At 42.7% G+C, this 18,361-nt stretch overlaps 1 long non-coding RNA gene across 1 annotated transcript; it reads right to left on the bottom strand.

The window, feature by feature from the left end:
* Positions 1-276: 276 nt before the first annotated feature.
* On the bottom strand, positions 277-17,029 carry LOC134548596 (uncharacterized). The gene is made up of 4 exons (XR_010079818.1): positions 13,011-17,029; positions 6,185-6,266; positions 5,050-5,086; positions 277-773 (listed from the first exon to the last, which is right to left on the bottom strand). It is a non-coding gene; the product is annotated as an uncharacterized LOC134548596 (long non-coding RNA).
* Between the last annotated feature and the right edge of the window lie 1,332 nt (positions 17,030-18,361).

Genomic DNA, 18,361 nt, shown 5'->3' with positions numbered 1-18,361 from the left:
CACAGACTCAGACCAGAGCAAGACCTGGAGCACTTCCTCCATTTCCAGCCCATGTGTCAGTGAGTTTTATCTGTTCATCTGTTCCCAGACTGCACAGCACTGACATCAGGGTTCATTTTCCAAAACAGCTGTACCAGTGCCGGTTTCCTTACCTTGGTATCCAGACAACAATGGAATGAGTTCAGAAAAAGCCTCAACACAATATATTTTTGTTATCCAATGTTCATACATATCAAAAATATTCCTATGATGCAAGGAAACTTTATTTCTTAAGAAATGTTTGAAATTTCATATAAGCAGACTGTAAATAAATTCTGTAAGTGGAAACAAGACCTTGAAAAGAAACTCAGAAGTCAAATGTATATGCCTGCAGAGTAGGATGTGGTCTATTTATGCCTCACATCTCAGGGCACTAGTGGGGGGTTTGCCCCTGGACACCAGAATGTGTATTCAAATGTCATCATTCCTGATGCTCTGCTACCCTGGGCACAAAAACTCCTCAGCTGTCCTAATTTAGAGAACAGATTATTCCTCATTTTAAATGTAAACCCAAGTGGTTCTGCCTTGCTAATGAGAGGGGAAGTGAGGGATGTGGAACAAGACTTTATTAGCAGCCTTGAGATTCCAATGAGATTTCAGAAGATCATTTTTACAATATGAGGTTATTCACTTCACTGGGCAGAGAGGCTGGTCAGGCAGCTCCAGACTTGGCTCCCCGTGGCTGCTCTGTCTCTCTGTTTGTGAGCATGGGGTGCTCACAGCCCAACCAGGCCCTGTGAAAAAAAGTATTTGAGAAAGTAAATGGTCATTTCTTATCTGCACCAGGGCTTCTTCTTTTTATTTTTTCCCTGTATAGCGTGCTGCTATGGAATTGCTCTCCCGAACACTGGTGGCCATAGACCACCCAAGGTCACATTCTGTATGTTCAGCCAGAGGCTCAATTTCACAATAAAAACTGTATTTTTTGGACCTGAAACATATAGCTGGTAGAGGGAAAGCAGGTTTTTACTGTTTTTGGACTAAACATGCCTAAAAACTCCTTAAAACTTGGCTGAGGAGCTGGCATGACACCTTCAGGATTTCTCTTTCCATCAGCAATTGTTGGACGCTCTCTGAGGCTGCTGCTTCTCTGTTCTTTAGCCCTTCCTTACCCCACCTGGGCTAACCTGTGGGTGATCAGTCACCTGCACTGCCTGTCCCTGCCAAGGGAACAGCCCTGCCTTCCTCATCTGCCTGCCCCCATCAGGCTCAGAAGCAGGGCTGGCAGCAGAGCACCACCCTGTCATGGTCCCTGCTGCAGTGTGCAGATGAGACGCTGTGGAGAGATGTCTGCTGACTGGCCTGCTCTCCTGCCTGCTGAGAGGGACTGGTGGCATGCCTGCAGTGATGCCTGCAGTGCCACTGGGGTGGTGCCTGGTGGGATGTCAGCTCTGATGCATATTGAGGCACCCTGGTGGGACGCCTGCTGGGATGCCTTCTACATTTAGCCAACTTTCAAGACAAGCAAGACCAAACATCTAAATATTTGTAATTCTTTCTTCCTTCACCACAGTGAAAAGAGTGTGTGCTCTGAGTAGATATGCAAAAGCATTTAAATTTTTGTGTTTACAGGCTCTGTCTTGTTCTGGAAGGAACGGTCCCAAAAGGCACAGGCTCCACAGCCATGCTCCCAGCCAGCCCACTCCAAGGCTCTTAGTCTGCCCTGAACACCAGCAGAGAAAGAGAAGCTACTAGCTTAGATTCTCCCCTGCAACTACCAGTGATGCTCTTCAGAGCCAGCTGCCCTTCACGGGGACACCAACAACAGGTTCAGAGCACAGGCACATTGCACAGTTTTTCAGCAGTTGCAGGCTTTCTGGGAAGACTTGGCAGTGCCTGGCAATGCCCCCCTGCCCCATGCCCACTGCCAGCCTGTCCCATACCCCAGATGATTCACCAGGAACCTCATGGAGAAAGCTGTGTCCTGCTGAGCTCCCTCAAGTCTCCCCTGAGCCCCTTGGAGATCTGAAAGGAGTTTCAGCATTGGTAGCACTGCTTGTGCCCACAGAACCTGTGCTGCAGGAGGTGGAGGAGCATTTTGTGCATGAGCATGAAATGCCTCAGATGCAGAGGGTGCACTTGCAGTGAAGGGTCACAGTGTCACACACAGAATTCCTCTGTCTCTGCTGCTGGCTCCACGTTCACCTCTGTGGCAACCCTCTTGTTTACTTTCTAGGAGAGCCTTTCTTCTCCAGGATACCTCATTTTCTGATTTTGAGTGTTATGAAATACCCAAATGCACACTTCTTCCATGCATGATTTCACAATATATTACCTGTTACAATACCTATTTAATATGGTTTCTTGGCCATTAAGGTTATTATTACACTTCACTCTAAAATTGTACTGGCAGCAATGCAGAACTGCTGTGAGAAACTGTGGTATCAGATTTATGTGGATCACTTAAAGAGAAATTCTGCAGTTGTATTTTTCTCTTCCAGAAGGAACATGTATGAGGAATTACTTTTAAAACCTAAGACTACATGTGTCATATTGTTCTATATGCAATTTATTCTATTTTTAATGAACTGTGATATCCTAAAGCAAAATAAAAGTTAATATGGATTGGTATGCAGTATGCACCCTTTGCAATGCAGCCAATGACTCTGTCAGCAAGTTCCACACTGGAATTTTAATTTATATCTGTAGTTTTAAAAATACAAAAATTTCTGTAAAATAGTATAGGCAAGGCAAGTTTTATTAGATGAAGAAATGCTAAAAATAGTCATGTACAGCTTCATTCAGTTCAGGTTTATGGTCTGGTTTTGAGTTCAATATTTTCTCAGAATGAGTGATGGCAGATACCCTCTGAGCCACGTATTCTCCCTTAGCTTGGCTCTCCATGCTGGGCCGTATGCAGATGCCAAACTTTTGCTCAGCAGGGTGTGAATGTCCTTGGCATTCAGGGTACATGCAAGGAACCAAGGCATGCACTTGTCCCAGGCCACAGCTGTGACAATTTGGGTCTTGAAACAATAGAGAAAACAAAGGCCTTATATCCAGGCACTTACATATATATATTTTCTAATTATAAGTGAATTTAAGCTCAGGTTTATCTCACATGCACTTGAAGTAGCTAAGTTTTAGGAAACCTTGAAACTACTACCCTTGACAATCACTGAGGATGGGCTCAGCCCTTGTAAGGTCTGCTTTCCTTCCAGGAGCTTCCTGACCTTCTTCACTGTCTAGCAGTATAGCCTACAGCAACCACACATCTTCACTGTGAATGCAGCAATTTGTTGGGCATGGAAGAGGAAAAACACCTGGTGATAGAAAACTAGGCAGTATCTCTCTACAGCTGATTTCCTTAGAGAAATAAGAAACATTAAGACTTAAAAATTTTTGGATATATGTTTTTTTGGGAAAAACCCCCAAATTCTCACAGAGCAGGTGTGTTGAACCTGCTCAGGCTCCTAGGGTGTGAAAAAAACCCCAAGAAATCTCATGTATCCTGTGGTGATGTTTAGCAGCGGGAATTTCAACACTTATGGCCATCTCTGGCTGATTTTACTATCAGGATAAAGAACAGAATGGGTGCATAAGGTATGTGAGTTTATCCACTGTTACATGTGCTATTTAAGACATTCTTATCATTGAAGATGATGTCATGGTCTCAGTTTATTAGAAGTCCTGGATGGCCTGGGATGTCTGATTCCCAGTTAGGGCTGTATTTCTGCATCCCTCAACTTCTGGATGAGTCGTTCCTCGTGATTCTGCTTATCCATCTGTGCTTCTCAATACCCATTCACACCTCAGCTGGCAGCACTCTGACAACTGTTAGCTGACTGTATTCACAGAATCACAGAACCACAGAGTACTCTGAGTTGAAAGGGACCCACAAAGGTCATCAAGTCCAACTCTGAAGTGATTGGGCCATACAGGGATTTAACTCACAACCCTGGCGCTATTAGCACCATGCTCCGACCAAAGTAACGAAGATTTACAACCACTCAGTCACTGTCAAAGGTATTAGCACAAGAAGTTTAATATATATTTGTGAAAGTGAAACAAAGTTCAATGGCAAGATTCACTGCATTACTTCACTGTATTGGTGAAGCACACAAAGAATAATCCATTTAGAATCAATCTAGAAGGATTTACACAGGAATGCATTCTGGTAGTTGATGCAGGTCATGGTGTTGCAGTAATTTCTTCACCAATGTAAGATTCATTCCAATGGGGTAGGCAGTAATAGTTGGATTGTAAGAATTGGTGGATTTCAAGAGGACCATCACACTAGGCAGATTAAAATGTAAATACACTTTTCTAAATAAAAAACTCTTGAAAAATCATGCCTAGGCTTACAAAGACCAGCGTTATCGTGAGGAATTATGTGCAGTGTACTGCTGGTCCTCAGCATATGCTCTTATAATCAAACCATTACCTTATCCTTTTTTTCTCATAAAAATGCTGGACAGTAAATTACTTAACATTTAAATGTATTTAAACCTCTTGATGAAAACTGCTCTAGAGTGGAGTACATCTCGAGTGCTGGCTAAACATGCTGAGGACAAAGGATACGTGTTTTTTACTATGAGCTCACATTGAGTCTGCATTATTTGAAATAAAGGTTAAGCCTCTGATTGTCAATTAGTTGCAACACCGTAATGCTCATATGTGGTTTTCATCAGAAGTGTTTCACATTTTGTGAATTACAGAGATGAGTAATGAAATGCTGCATTTTAGTGAATCATTGTCTCTATCACACTGACAGCTGCAAAGAGTGAAGTATGACTGTCCATATGACCAAGGCACAGGAACTAAGTCTAATTTAAGCTGCCTCTTGATGGTGGAAGTATTTATACTTTTACAAGAAGAATAAGTATTTTGCTGAATATCTGTCCAAGTGACAAAACAGATCATTGGAAACAAAGTTGTGGTTTTGAGGCTATTGAATGCAGCTCTGTGTGCCTTCCCTGGGCTGTACTAGAGGGAAATGAGGCCAGCACCACTGCTCAGGTTCACCCACTCAGATACCACAGCTTGCATCAGGAGGGGCAGGGGACTCACCTGAAGGTGATCCACTCTCCTTTAAGGTGGACTGTATCTGTCAAACAAATGTATTTGATTTAAAATACAGCAGAGGACTGATCATAATCCACGGCAACTTATTTTCCAAAAATCAGAAATCTTATTGAAAAGATTTACTAGTGATTATTATTGACCTCTCTCCTGAATCCATCTAACTTTGACTTCAGCCACTGGATTTTGCTGTGACTTCATCTGATACACTAGAAACTCCACAATCTAATTTGTTCCTCAAATAAACAGTTACAGGGATCAAAGCTGGCTCTCAATCCTCACTTCATTAAGCTAAGTAGATGAGCTTATTAAGAGTCTCACAACAAAGGCACTTTACCCAATACTTCATTAAATCTGTGACTCACCCCTAAACTGTCCCAATGTTAGGTGACACTACGACACTGCCAAATGAGAAGGTGCATTAGCTCCTCTACTGGATATTTTCCTGCACATATATATCTCTGCCCACATCTCCCTTGGTAGCACTGGGCTTTTCCATAATATGAGAGAAAAATTCAGGCTAAAAGGGACCTTGGGAGGTCAACTCCAAGATCTGCCTCAGGTGCTCAGTGCTTCACTCGGGTCTTGACAGCCTCCAAGGAGGGAGGCTGCAGAGGCTTTCTGGGTGGTGGGGTGGGTGTCCTCATAGACAAAGGATTTCTCCTTACACCCATCCAAACCTCTCAGATTTTAGCTTTTGCCCATTGCCTCTTATCCTCTTGCCTTGCACCACCATGCAGAGCCTGATTTGGGCTTCTCTATGCCCTCCCTGCAGGCTCTGGAGGTGCCCTTGGTTCCATCCCAAAACCATGCACTTTTGGGTAGGACAAAGCCCCATGCAGTATAACAAGGCTGACCAGATGAGTCACTACCTCCTGCTATTCTGCAAGGATTTGGCTGTGGCTGGAGGTAATTTTGGCATCTGCAGGTTATCCTCCCTACTCTTTTACCCATTTCCAGAAGTTTGGGTCAGCTGCAAGTGTTATGGTAAGGGCTTTGCCATCTTCCAGTTCAGTGATGATTTGATCTGTCTGAGGCTGTCCAAGAAGAAATTAAATCTCAGATTTCCCTAATAAGGAAGGCAGACACAGCAATAATAGCAGCAGTGTTAGCAAAGCCTTACCTCACAATGCTGGAATTAGGGTGGGTCACCAAGACCATTACCCAGCCTTCTGCACTGGTGGGATCTTTACCAGCATCCATCACTAGGAGTGAGGTGAAATAACATATTTAAATTTGGAGTGACTTAGTGATAAACTGATTTAGATGAGCTGATAATGCATTATTACATTTTCTACATTACAATTTTTATGATGCCTCATGCCATGTCCTGCCCCTCGTATAATCCCTGAGTGCTGATAGAGGCTCTGAAGGAAATAATTTTATGTCTGTATCTGAGGCAGGAATCTTGCCAGTACTGGAGCTGGCCCCTGACATCCTCATGCACAGAAGTCAAACCAAATGGGCAGATTTCAATAATGAGGCCAATACTCATAGTGAGGGGTCACTTCAAATCAAAGTGTGTGACCCAATTATCCTGGTGGTTGGACTTCTACAGTGCTGACAAACCTTTTTGAAATAATTGATATGGGAGAGAAAAACAGCAAAGAAAGACACTTTTCCTGTTGATGTGTCAACAACATAGGGACAAACTTTTCCTACTAGTAATACACTGATAAAAAAAGTACAATATTGTCTAAAAAATTGTCTAATTGTGTAACTAAACCACCTGCTTATTTTGAGAATCAAGAAACGTTTTAATGTGAGCTTAATCCACCCTCAAATGACCAATTTAAAAAGGAGGTTGAAATAACTTCTTTATTGGTGAATAGAAAGAGCTAATTAGTTTTAGAGTATTCTCTTGTGTCAGCTAATTCATGTAATCTGGCTGAAAGACCCCACACACGCAGATGCCTTTGTGTTTATTATTTATTATAATTAAATCTTGCTGTAAATTGCACAGAACCCATGGGTCCCGTCCCCAGGAGACATGGAGGTGGTATGCAGGGCTCTGCTTCCACACACCTCCCTATAGCAAGGTTTTTCCACTGTTTTAAACACATAAAGTTTTTCTCATGAAATGGGAAGAATTTATCAATTCTGACTGATCTGGTTACCCCACAAATTGCTTCTTCATACAAGATGACAGCTGGAAAATAAGATCCATGTAGCAGAGCTGAAGATACCTGTCTAAATGGTCTGTGCGGAATAAACTGGTGACAGCTCCAGACCGAATCTTGTCAGGATCAAAAAGCTGGAGGGGAGACCTCTGTGGTGGCAATGCTTCCGGACCAGGGAGAAAATGCAGCATGCTCCCTCTTACCCTTTTCGGGGGGGGAATTAAAGCAAATGTGCTTCATTAGAGGTGCAGAAGGACAGAGTGTCCTGACAGCTGTTGACCCTGCACCTACTGCACTTCCATCCTGCTCCCTCCTCAGCCTCTTCACATCTATCCTAAAAAACAAAGAAATTACTCCCTGTGCACAAATATGCCTTATACAGCTTTCAGTGAGCTACTCTAATATCAATCACAGCCCACCCATGGGAGCAAACCTCCAGAGCAGGTTGTAGGGCAGCACGTAGCTTCTCTCCCTTGCAGTCATGCTGGTACCAGTATCCAAAATAACTACTCTAAGTTTTCTGATCTCTGCACTCTCAGCACTCGCTTCCCTCTCTGACTCTCCTCCCTGAGGGCCAGAAGTCAGGCTGCATTTTCTTCAAGTGCAAAACAAACGGGTGCCTGAGTAAACAAAAGGCAGTAGCCTCAGCTCTGCTTCAGATTTGAGTGTTGCTGCCTTGCCCCAGGAATGCCACCCTGCACTCGGGCACTTGTAATCTGAACAAGCCCATGTGCAGTAAACACATCCAGCTGTGCCCTAATAACTGCCAAACACCAGTCTCCTGCTCATCTTCCGAGATAAGGAGCAGTCATCAGTGTGATACCACATCTACCAGATATAATTCTCAGAAAACCTGTTTTGTGGTTGGGTTGTTTGGGGTTTTTGTGGGGTTTTTTTGGTAAAATCTGGATTTTTGGGGTAACTAGTTCAATTGCTTCCAAAATGAGTCTATAAGGATACTGCAACAATACCTGCATGCTGTAGCATGCTCAACAGCAGCTTCTTCAGTTGGCAGCAGACACATTGGCCACTGTGACCCTGGAAAATGACTGTCTGCAGATATACAAGCCTTGTTCAAACACGTGTGTGCCAACGTGAAGTGTGTTCAGAGGAGAGAACACCTCTGCTATAAGTACAGGCTGGAAGAGCTGGGGTTGTTCACTGTGGAGAAGAGAAAGCTCTGATGAGACATTACAGCACCTCCCAGCACCTTAAGGGGGCTTACAGAAGAGCAGAAGAGGGACTTTCTGCAAGGATATGAAGTGATAGGACAAGGCAGAATGGCTTTAAACTGACAGAGTGTAGGTTTAGATCAGATAATAGAAGAATCTCTTTACCGCGAGGGCAGGGAGGCAGTGGCACAGGCTGCCCAGAGTTGTGCATGCCTCATTCCTGGAAGTGTTCAAGACCAGGCTGGATGGGGATTTGAGCAACCTGGTCCAGAAGAAGGTGTCTCTCGCTGTCATAGTGCAGGCTGGAACTGGATGATCTTTAACAAATCCATACCACTCGGTGATTCTGTGGTCCAAAGCAGCTACCCCAAGTAAGCCCAGCTCTAGCAGGAGCTTAACCAGTGAAACGTGCTGGGTAATGAGCACCAGCAAAGCAAAGAGGTGCCAGCACAGCACCTACTGATGCCACTCCTTTGCCTCCCCACACTTCCACAATCAGCACAGTTTCCCTTCACAAACAACCTCTTCCAGCAGCAGACAGGAACTGTCATTCCCAAGAGCTCCTGCTCCTTGATAAAGAGACAGTCCAGTGTCATTCCCTACAGAACAGCAGCACAAGCAGCCCCTGCAGCCAAGGAACTTCTATTCATGGGGGCATACACCACAGATACAAACTGTGTAGCACTGAATAGCAACCCTAAATCAAAGACCATCTTTATTTTTCTCTATGACTGTTACAAGGACATAGCTGTCCTTTCTCCAGGAGCAGGCTTTTCTCCCCGTGTTTTGAAAGCCCAGTTGTGTTATTATAAAGAACACTTGATAGGCAGCTCCAGACTGTGGAGGCACATAGAAATATACAATTTATGGTGAAAGTTAGGTTTGTGAATTTACTCTCTGCTCTTCTAAGGTTTGTTACCTTGTAAGAGCTGGTTCACTCAAACAAAATTGGCCCACAATCTGCAACATCAGACATGCCTCTGTATCTGCAGAAACATTTAATTTGATACAAAAGACAAGAATTCAAGGGCGCACTGACATAATTGAGAAACAGCTGTCAAGTAAGAAAGCTTCAGTTTTCAAAGAATCTGGTTGTATTTCACACAATTACTTGAGAAAAGCAACCCAATGCTGGCTGATTAGTTTGGGTGGCAGCTGCCAACACGATGTGACCCCTCCAAAGACCCTCTTAGGTCGTTGCCTGTTTCACCAGCCGCTCCCTTCAGAGTGCAGATGGAGCAGCAGGAGCAGCTGAGAATCGCAGTGCTCTAACCCCATCTAGGGGCCTGAGCCAGGGCTCAGCTCCTGCAGAGGCACCTGCAGCTGGCAGCCCAGGCCTAGCTGAGAAGGGCGCTGCTTTTGAACAAAAAAGCACCGTTCCAGCCCCAAAGCCCCACTTACTCTGCCTTTTCCATATAACTCATTTGTCACTCAGCTCTTAAACCCTATTATACCTGCACTATGTCACACTGCTTTTGTTTTCAGTTTTCATTTAGTTTTACCACATTGTGCTTCTACTCTAGCCTTCATTTTCCCTGCTTGTTGCCCCCAATAAATACTGATTAAATATAAACCTAAGTATGTGCTTTAAAAGATCAAATACTTTATGAGGGATTAGACTGGTTAAACATGATTGAAACAAACATTATTTTTAAAAGCCAGTAAACCCATGAATTTGCTTCAGTAAGAGAAAGCCAAATCAAACTTTGAAAATGGAACATTCAGCTTCTGTTCACATCAAGATTAGCACTGAGGAGTACAGTGCATCTCCCTCTTCTTTCTGTTCATCCTAGACTTTACTGAGGGCTTTGGAGGCAAAGTCCTCAGTTTTAGATGCATGGGCACTGTGGGTCCCAGTTCTTCTGAAAAAGGAAGAATTACAGAATGGTTTGGTTGGAAGGGGCACTCAAACCCAGAAAGTGTAATATTTAAAGTGCTCACAAAGCAAGTAAGTAACAATTTTTAAATTTTTTTCTCTTGCCATACACACATGCAAAATTGCATGCCTATTTATTTACCTCGGCAGGGTCAAAAGCTTCTGGGTCTTGTGACAGCACCGCGAGGTGCTCCTGCTTTCCTATGAAATTCTTTCAGGCTGTACAGGCCTGCAAGTAGCAGGCACTCTGAAGCCAGTTTTGAGTCTATCATTGTGTAGTATTGATACAATTGCAGCCTCCTTGGGAAACCTTACACTATAGAGGCTCGTGTGTGCTTTCCCTTCAGTTCCACTACAGTAGCCAGTTTTAAATGGAAAAAAAATTGTCTTAAGACATTATTGGTAGAAATATCTTAGTTCTTATTGGTTTGTGATAACAGTATCTTCCCTTTGAAACACAAAAAAAATTAAGAAGCCTGACGTGAGAATAAAAATATTATTTTTCCACTATCAATATGTACTACCTTGTGGAAATTATGATGACAGCAAATATAAGGAGGGAAAATTAATTCTAAAGCCACAATTAAATATGTAAATTGACACTGAGTTAACATTTAGGGGTCTTCTGAAGGACTGTGGAAACAAGGCTTCAAATCAAGAACCAACTGCACTGAAAGCAAACCCAAAGAGCCCTGCAAATCTGTGTCACAGAAGGCAGATGAATGTAAAACATTCATTTTCAATGTTGTTACAGTATAACACAGAACTGGGGCAGAATTGAGGAGTTCAGCACAGAGCCCAAATTCCCACAGACAGGCATTGTAAAAGCACACACCATTACAGATCTTTCGTAGCTCCCAACATAATGGGTTTGCTGCAAGAGAACAGCACCTTCTGAGTCTGCATTTCAGCATCATCCTAGGACAAATCCCTCTCATAGCAGCAGATTGCATCCACCAGTGCCCCTCAGGAAGCACAATGCCATAATCCCTTCAGCAGGGATTAGGAGAGGAGCAGAGGGGCCATCCCATCTGAACAGCTCCCGCTGGAAAGTCGCCAGCAGAGCCTGCCCAGCTTCCTTACACGATCCCACTGCAGCCCACTGGGATTTCTGGTGGTATCTCCCTGCAAAGGTCAAACCCAAAATGTCTTTCAGGTAACTGCTGATGGGAGCAATGGGCCCTGCATTTCCCCTCTGCACCATACCAGAGTGAAAAAAACCAACCATAGTCTTTCTAAAGATTTCCATATAATTTAGGCATTTTTAAAACCCATTACAAGAGACAAGCAAAAGGATGTTCATAGGGAACAGAACACAGCAAGTGTATGTTTTGAAGGAGCAAAGAGGCTGCTAATGGGCTAACATATCAGGGTGCCTGATGAACTTGGGAGGAGCTTGGTGTTAGCCAGAGAAAGGTGGGTAGCATAAGGAGATCAATCACTTTGATGCTGTGTGTCTGAGGAATCCCGGTATTTCATTCTAATTCTGACCAATGCTAGCAGACAGCCAAGATAACAAGCAGCCGTGAATGTAAATTTTAAAAAAATACTTATATTTGTATTTAATATCTGAATTTTAAAAATACAAATAATGTTTGCTCAAAAAAAGAAAGTTTTCTCTGTTACTTTCTACAGAAGATTTTGCCCTCACTAGACTTACTAAAATCCTTGAACCAAAAAAATTGCAAATACTCTGTACAACTGTCTTGTCAGGAAAGAGCTGAAGCATGGAAAGAAAATTGGGTTGTCAAAAACCAGACACCTCAAAATCCTCTCTTGGCTGAGGGAAACTCCTACACATGTTCTGAGCACCCTCTCAGAGGTAATGACTATCTATAACCCGAGATGAGAATTTGACACAAGAGTGCTTTTGTTTTCAAGAGCTGATTGAGTCACTTAGGAGTCACTGACAGCAAAAAATGGCAAGGTTAACTCATTCCAGTGCTCAACCACTATCCAAACCCCATCCCACAAATGCAGGGAAGGGCAATAAAAAAGTCTTTATTCTGTTGGGTTTACGACCTCTACCTGACACTGTCTTCCTGGTATTTATTGCTCAATCCTGAACCTTACGGTGAGCCTTCCTCCCCTTCTCTGCCATTGGGAAATTCGTCCCTCCTGCAGCATGGAAAAAAATGCATGGGAAAAATGGATATATGGAGAAAAACCTAAAATTATTCTTTTTAATGGGTCCAGTGGGATTGATGAAGTTTAGATGTAGCTAGCATTGCTGTCTTCTGTTTCTCCTGGGTTTGCAAGATGAATAGCAGATCTGAAGGTTTGTTATAGTTAATTGTTTTTTATTTGCCCTGCAGAGTACTCAGCATTGGAATGCAAAATTAATCTTACTAAACTTGTCCCAATCAGTTTAATGGCTAGTATGGCATTAAAATATATTAATTCTTTTTTCAAAAATGCAAAAGACAAATTACTTTGCAAAACACTGCAAAGTTTTATGGAATAATAAACAATAATAAATTATTCTATAAACAAAGATAAATGATTTTACAAAACAAGAAGTGTTTCATTTTTATACCCATTGAAATTTATTTATTTATGGTACTCTTTGCCTAAATCTCATAAATATCAATACCTTAGGTCAGAAAATACTATGTTTCAGCAATCCAGTTAGATATTTAATAATAGCATTATTATCTCTACTAGGAAATAAGGAAACAAACTAGGAAATAAATTATTATTTCTACTAGGAAATAAAGCAGAGAATGAGAGAGAGAACAAAAGAGATGTTCTCTGCCCTAATGAGTTTCTAATGTTGCTTACCATTCATTTGCTTAGGCAAAGCAGGGCAGCTGGTTGCACATTCTGGAGCCAGGTTTGATGCTCCCTGTGGCCAGACCATGTGCAAGCTCCTTTCTCAGGCTGCAGGACCCGAGCAGTCACTGGTTCAGCCCATCTGCAGACTCTGTTAATCCATCTGTGACACCACCAACAACACCTGGCCACATCTGTGCTGTGCCATGCCCACAGCACCATCCCAGCAGAGAGGGTTTTAAGAACACTGTGTCATGGTGTGTCCTGCTGGGGGTGGGGAGGCTTGCTGCTGGCAAGGGGATGGGCAGGGAGAGCCATGGTACTTACACACCACCCACTGCACACACGGGATACCGAAGCACCCACCTCAGCAAGCCATGCCTCTGGAGATGTTTGTGGGGGTTATTTCATCACCTACGATTTTTGTACAACCTCCAGATGGAATTTTATTACATAAAATCAATTAATTTTGTGTTTAGTTTTGGCATATGAGATCTGATGTCTGGTTTATAAACAGATTTTTCTATCCAAGCTGTGAAACTAAATTAAGGAAGAGTAGTACAACAAAAACGGTTGCAAAAGACATCTGCATCTGAGATGGTCATTTAAGACTCCTTTTACAGTCACTGGGCAGAAACAGTCCATGATTCATCTCATCCTAAATATAACTGGCTAGAGAGGCATGGATAAATAATGCTTAAAGATGAGAAATAATCATTCGTCATATATATTTTTATGCAGCATAGAAAAAACAGTGTTCATTGTATATTCAGTATAGTTACATTTTTCAAGAGTTTCAAGAAAAACAAGCCTTACTCAAATAAAAATAGGGGTTTTTTCCTTTTTATTCACTTTTTTCTTTTTTTTTTTTTTCCAGTTAGAGGAATGTAGAGCTGACGTTTTCATAATGTCAGTGTAAAAAGATAGAATTAATTAAGGCTGCCTTTTCTGTGTGTTTACACCATCCTAATTCATATTGTTCTTGCTTTATCCATCTGGATCTGGCTTCTGCTGCAGCAGGGAGAAGAGGGGGAGCAGAGCTGGCTCTGCTGTCACCTTCTGCCAATGCATGTGAGCATGGATTCCAGCTCCCACCCAGACTCCCACACTCTAGCTGGAGATATGGGACACTGGAGAAGCAATGAGCGAGGGAACCATCAAACCCCAGCTTTACCTTGCTCTTCACTGAAAGCTTTAACACTCCAAAAGCCACACAGTGCAAAAGCAGCACCGTGACAGGGGTGCAACAAAGCAGATGTTCAACACACAACACTGCAGCTAAAGCAGCACGCTCTAAGAGGAGAAATCAATAGCAAGAGGAAAGAGGTTAAAAACTCCTCTCCTGCCTGTCCTCAGCTGCACACAGACATTAATTGCCATTGTGCTGCAGGAAACCCCAGACCCCATACTCTGTACTGATGGCATGAAGATTAGGAGATGGAGATTAAGCTGTTTTCTACTGAATGTGAAATGCCTGAAATCTGAGATCTCTGAGCCATCTTGGATTAGTTACTAGCAGCTCTGGCAGGTGCTAGTGGAGTGGATTTTGCAATCTGATGTTGGAAGTCAGTTCCTCACCTCTCAAAACCAAAATTACTCAAACATTGTAACATCCAGACCCTGCTGTCATGCTTGTCTCAGTTGCTGGGCTTTTAAGGACAACTGAACAAGCTGAGCTCATCAATGAAAGGCTGGTGTAATTACAAATTTTCTTTTCTTATTTTAGGTTTCAGGAAGTCTATAGGTTTCTTGTTTGATACATGCAATCCTTATGTGTTAACAGACAGGCAGTCCTAGAGGAATCCTTCAATCTTTTTATAACTCTAAATGCACACAGAGGTGCATTCAAAGAGCAGAGGCAGCAGAAGGCTTCAAAGTACAAGAACTACAGCGTACAAAGCTTGTCATGGTTTCAGCTGGGATAGAAGTAATTTTCTTCCTAGTAGCTGGTTGTCTTAGTTTAGGACAAAATTCTACAACTCTCTCTCTCACTACCGGGTTCGGGAGGAATTTCTTCAGAGGAGAAGGTGGAAAAAACTTGTTTATTGAGAAACAATGAAAAAAAACCACTCCCTAACACAAGGAAAACAGTCTGAGATGACAAGAAATGTTTTTACTAGTCTAAGAGAGGGTGAGTAGTCTCTGCTGGGGAGGGTGCTAAAGCTTCTTTTACGTGCAGACTCCGGGGGGTGTTCCTTTGATGTTCTTGAATCAGGGCCCGAAGCAGGTCTGATGTCTTCAAGGAAGGGAGGAAGGAAAGAAGGGGAAACACAAAAGCAGAAAAAGATGGCAAAAAAGCAAGCAAAAAGCAGAAAGCAAAGGGCAAAGCCAGCAAAAGCAGCCTAAAGCTAGCAGGGGCTCAGCCACAGACAAAACAAACTGGGCACACGGGAACAGGGAAAAAAAAATAAAAAAACAAAAACAAAAAAAAAGAAAACCAACCACGATTTGGGATACAAAGCATGAAAATGTCCTGTCACCCCAGGACACTGGTACGGTGCTATGTTTTGGATTTAGGATGAGAATAATGCAGAGAAAAATGCTGATAACACACTGATGTTTTAGCTGTTGCTAAGTAGTGCTTACTCTTTGTCAAGGACTTTCCAGCTGCTCACTCTGCCCTGCCAGTGGGAGGAGGCTGGGAGTGTACACGAAGATGGGAGGGGATACAGCCAGGACAGCTGATCCCAATGGCCAAAGGGACGTTCCATACCATATGGCATCATGCTGAATAATAAAACTGGGGAAGCTGGCCAGGAGAGACCAATCTCTGCTGAGGGACTGGCTGGGCATCATTCAGGAACTGATGAGCTACTGCAGTGTGCATCCCTTGTTTTGCACATTCTATTATTATTATTAATAATAATAATAATAATAATAATAATAATTTTTCCCTTCCTTTTCTGTCCTGTTAAACTATCTTTATCTCAACCCACAGCTTTTTTTCCAAATGGCTGGGAGTTTAGGTGCCTGCCCATTTAAATCAAAATGCAAGAAAACCGATAAGCAAGTGAAGTGCATTTATCAATGGACACAGCAGGGAGAAGCTGTATCTTTTAAGTTTTAACAGAGACCATTCTTTTTGCAAGAGCATGCACATTCCAGCTGTCCTCACTGGTGACACTGTGACCATGAGAAGAAAAACAAAGGAAATTAATATTTCTGAGTATTTCTCCATGGACACATTCTATTTGAACACTCATGCAGTTTACTGCATGTATGGTTGTCTCCATTTGGTGCTTCAATTATACCAAAATGTTGGTTATTAGATGAAGATTTGACAAAGAAAAGGCCCCAGGTGATAAACCTTTTGACCTCATTCTCTTTGCCTATGTTCTAAGGAAAACACTGTTTGCCAGTGAACAGTGATCTGACTATTTGCTTCTTGTCTGACAAAGGAAGGGCAATGGAACAAAGGATTCAGTGTTCAGGTGAGTCCTGGCCCCAGGTGAGAGCCACCTAGCAATGCCTTGGCAAGGACAGAGATGGCTTAACTCTTTTCTGGAAAGGGACCAGAAGCAAAAGTGACAATTATATCCATGTACCAACTGATGGGAATCAGCTGCCATTGTAATATAAGTACAGAACAAAACAGAAGCACTGTGGTAGCCCAACCTGCTCCTGGAGGAGTTCTCTGTGTACCTGGGCATTTTTCCAACCAGGCCTTTTTCTGCGTAGGCTGTGTCTCAGTTATCTGCACTTATCTTACTTTAGTATTGGATCACAGCAACGGAAGGCTAGAAAATTGCTCTCAGGCCATGGTATGAAAACCTGCTCAACTGAGACCCAGGGTGGCCTCCAAACTTTTCCCAAGGCGACCCCATGGGCCTGAATTTCACTTCTAGAATTGAATTACATCTGGGTCTTTCACCTCTCTGTCCTAGGACATACTTGAAGTCTCAGATAAAATCCAAGACAGTAATTCTTAATCAAAACATCCGGAATGCTCTCTGGGACCTGGTGGGTTATTCTACCAGAGCCTATGATTCCTGTTGCTTAATGCAGTCTTTTTTAAAATTGGCAGCAGCTTTTGAACTAGAAGCCCACCTTCACTGTAAAAGGACATTGCCTGCAGTGAGCTCCATTAGCTGATATATGTATTACTCTTCAGGGCACTTTTATCTCCAAAGCTGGGCTGAGGATCAAGGAAAGTTGTTCTTTACTTGGTAGGTCATGTTTCTTCTGTTCGCTTTAGCCCATTGGTTTGAGGTTCTGCTCTGGATACCATGCATGTAAGAGCAAACTAATTTTCTATTAGCCTTTGAAGAGAATAGGGAACACCACCTTCAAAGATGAGGAAAATCACCTCATTTTACCCAAAATATGTAGCAACCTGGCCAAGGATGGGTGTTGGTGCTTGCCACCGTCACTGCTGCTCTTTGCTCCAAGAGGCAATGGCCCATTGCTCTGACACAGCCCCTCCTCTTCCTCATGGCCCCCAAGACTGTACACACTTTGCTGTGTGCAGACACGAATGCATCCCCCATCGCCAGTGTGTGTCCCCAGGGAGGCAATGAAATGTAGCACATGATGGGTAGAGCATCAGGTTATTGAAAATCATGGTGTGTCCCCTGAAAATCAAAACACAAGACATGACCATCTGACATCTCTCCTTTATATTAAAGAGGTATGTATAAGCAGTGAAGAAGAGAAACCTCTCTTTTGCTCTGGGGCTATGGGCTTCTCTGGAACTTTGAAACACAACCCATGAGGTCATGCTCACTGCAAACAAAGGCACACAATGCACTGTTGCTTCCTGCAGACCCTGGCAGTCACCCAGTTCAGTTTGTGCTGCGAAGTGTGAGATTGCAAAGATCAAAGAGATGCAAAATACCAGGGGTATATAAACATACTACTACACAAATGCAATGCAAACATTGCACATGGAAAGAGCAGTTTGACCTTATTTCACTTTCTTCTGCTTTCAGAATAAACATCACGTCAGCATGGTCCTTCTGGTTGGTGTTGGAGCAGTCTTTTTGTTGTGTCTCCTGTGATAATTTCTGTGGCCATGTAGGAAAACACAGCACTAGCACGTAGGGTGATACACCAAGAAAAGGATGAAATCTACTTGTGCCTCTTGGACTACCTCTTACAGAAGACATAGAATCATAAAATATCTAGAATATTGTCCTAAGATCAAAGATCAAGAAAGATTCCATGTCTGGTCACAGGACTTAGGACCCCTCAGATACCTCTGTCTTGTTTTATATCAGACTTTGTGGAGGCTGAAACAAAGATAACATTTTATGACATTTTCACTAAAGCCAGACCTTCCTTTAACTTAGTTGTAATGCTGAGTTTTCATCATATAAACCAACCTAGGATGTAAGTGAAATTATTTTCTTTTAAAAGAATGG

The sequence above is a fragment of the Prinia subflava genome, chromosome 3, assembly GCF_021018805.1.
Source record: "Prinia subflava isolate CZ2003 ecotype Zambia chromosome 3, Cam_Psub_1.2, whole genome shotgun sequence".
Classification (NCBI taxonomy): Eukaryota; Metazoa; Chordata; class Aves; order Passeriformes; family Cisticolidae; genus Prinia; species Prinia subflava.
This window is presented reverse-complemented; position numbering and strand designations above follow the sequence as displayed.